A 3,040-nucleotide genomic window follows, 5' to 3' on the forward strand; every position below is an offset into this window, starting at 1 on the left:
GGCTGTTACGTAGAAGCTGGGTTGACAAGATCAGAAATGAGGAGGGGATAAGCCGCCTGGGAAAGCCAAGGAAAATCATCAACACAATTAAAAAGCGAAAATTAGAATATTTCAGACATGACGCGACACCCAGAAAAACACGGCATACTCCATTTCATCCTCCAGGGAAAGATGGAAGGCAAACGAGGTCCAGGCAGAAGAAGAACATCGTGGCTTCAAAATCTAAGGGACTGGCTTGGACAAAATTCAGCAGCACTTTTTCCTGCGGCTGCTGATAAAAACAGGATCGCCAATGTGATCGCCAACGTCCGATAACAGATATGGCACAAGAAGAAGAAGGTTATCCCGGGACACGCGGATTTGCTCTCATTCAAGAAAATGAAGCCTTTTCCCCACCGAGGAACACCCGATGCTTTGCTCGCGTGCTTTTTGCAGGCCATAGAAATGGGGGGCGGGGGGGGAATGGGGGGGAAGCGCAGGGGAATGGGGGTGCAGCTTGAGGCCAAGGACGGGGTCCTTAAGCCAGCGTCTCCCAGGGGACAGCGACGCAACTGGGGGGAAATCCACAAGCTGCAGCCAGAATTAATTTAAATAGAATTCCGTTTATTCCACGCAGAAACGGCCGGAGGGAGGAGGCGGGCTCCGGGCCAAGGAGGGCAGACCCTCCAGAGGAGAAAGGCTCGGGTCCTAGTCGCGCTCGAAGGCCGGGTTGGAGAGGTAGCCGAAGTTGCGGTGGGCAGCCGAGTTCCCGGACCGGGGCGGTGGCCTCCGTTTCCTGCCAAGACAAGGGCCGGCCTTAGAATGCCGAAAGGACCGGGTGGGGGGGGCGCATAGGAGCAGGGTTGACCCAACGGGGGCTTCAGTGGATCGTGTTTTAAGGGGCCCAACTCTGGGGATAGGAAGGGAGGGGGCTATTCTGCCCTTCTTTGCTTTGGGGGGGGGCTGCTCTTTGGAGGGGGCCAAAGGAAAAATGCTGCTGCCAACGGAGGCTGGCATTTGGGCGATGCCCTCTGGGGTTGCCCTGGGGCAGGGGCAGCAGTGGAGAGCAGTAAGTAGCCATTGGACTAACAGCCCCTCCAGCTCTGCACAGGTTGGCTTTGGTTGCGGGGGGGGGCTTCCTACAGCTTGAAGGGGTCTTCTACTCTTCTCTTCCCCTCCCCCTGATTCTCTGCCTCCATCTCTCACTGCTGAAGGCAGAGCCCCGCCCTCGTGGGACCGCCCACCCAAAGAGGACCCCCTCTCTCGAAAAGACCCCGAGCCTTCGCTCCCCCCCCCACGCAGTGCTTCTCCCCCCGCCCTGCCCGGCGTACCTGCCTGGGACAACTCACCTGCGGTTGCACAAGCAGACGGTCACGGAGACGATCACGGCCAGCAGGATGGCGCCAGCCGCCACGCCCAGCGCGATGTAGAGGGGAAGCCAAACGTCTGCGGGGGGGAGATAGAGAAGGGGCCGGTCAGGACAGTCGGGGCAAGAGCTGCGTTCACACAATGCGCAAAGTTCGGCAGCTCCGGGCAAGATATAGGGACGGAGCAAAGCCTGGATGATTCTGGGTTGGGGGTGATGTGCAAGCTCAGAGAATAGCTCAGTTCGGTCGTCGGGACCCGCTTCCCGGCCCTGCAGGGAGCAGGAGGCTCACTAAAGGTTGGGGGGGGGGCTGTCTTAGTAGGGGCAGTGATCAGCCTTTCCAATAAAGGAGAATATTTGTTGCTCAGGGCTGACAGGAGGGATCCTCGGTGCTCTCCAAGGCCGATGACCGTGGGGTCCTGGGTGCTCTCTGAGCTTGCTTGTTTCCTTGCAGACGTTTCATGACCCAACTAGGGAACACCATCAGGGCTACTAAGAAATTAAGCAAACCCCATTAAGCGAACCCCACGATTCCCTTCTAGTTCCCTAGTCGGGTCGTGAAACGTCTGCAAGAAAAGCACCAGGAGTAGAGAGAACCGAGGATTATCACAGTCGGCCTTTCAGCCGTCTTCAGAAAGGCCGGCTCCCTCCTCACGGGTGGGACATCTCAGGAAGCCCAAGGAGGGGCTGTGCCCAAACCCCAAGCAAAGCACATCCCCCTCAGACTGTGGATCACACATTGTGACCGGCTGCCAGCTGAGGGCACGCACAGATCCAGGATCTGCTGGGGGGGGTTTTCACTATAAAGCAGTGGTTCTCAACCTTTTTAATGCCGTGACCCCAACCGGTCGTACATCGAGGACTAAACCGGTTGTAAGTCGAGGACTAAACCGGTCGTAAGTCGAGGACTACCCAACCGGTCGTAAGTCGAGGACTTTCCCTGCCCGGGAGCGCCGCACATGCGTGGTTCCACCCCCTGCGCCGGCCGAGGCATAGCTGGCAAGCGGCAGAGACGGAGCAGGCCGACCACCAGCTGGCCCAGCCCAAGGGAGGTAAGGCACCCGCCGGAAAAGGGGGAAAAATGGTGGACAAAAAAAATGGCGGACAAAAAAAATGGCGGACAGCCTTGCTTGGCGACCCCCATGAAATGGTCAATTGACCCCAAATGGGCTCCCGACCCACAGGTTGAGAACCACTGCTATAAAGGATGCTGCATTTCAACAGTTAGGTGGCTTAGACTTGAACGTATATCTTTTTAATATTCATATTTTACCGTGTTTTTAATTTAGGTGAAATGCTAATACGGGCAGTCCTCAACGTACGGCCACAATCGAGCCCAAAATTTCTGCTGCTAAGTGAGGCAGTTGTTAAGATTTGCCCCATTTTACCAATGTCCTTGGCACAACTTGTTACGTGAATCGCTGCACTGCTTAAGTTAGTAAACCGGTTGTTAAGTGGATCTGACCCCCCACACACACACACTGACTTTGCTTGTCAAAAAGTCACAAAAAGGGATCACGTGACCTCCCTGGGACACCGCAAACAGGATCCAGTTGCTAAGCGCCTGAATTCTGATCACGTGACCAAAAGGGGGCTGCTGCAAAAAAACAATCCTGAGTCGCTTTTTTCAGTCCTGTTGTGTCTTAAAATGGTTGCTAAACAAACCGTTGTAACTTGTGGACAACCTGTACATAT

Source organism: Protobothrops mucrosquamatus, unplaced genomic scaffold (genome assembly GCF_001527695.2).
Source record: "Protobothrops mucrosquamatus isolate PMUCROS unplaced genomic scaffold, P.Mucros_1.0 scaffold4836, whole genome shotgun sequence".
Taxonomy (NCBI): Eukaryota; Metazoa; Chordata; class Lepidosauria; order Squamata; family Viperidae; genus Protobothrops; species Protobothrops mucrosquamatus.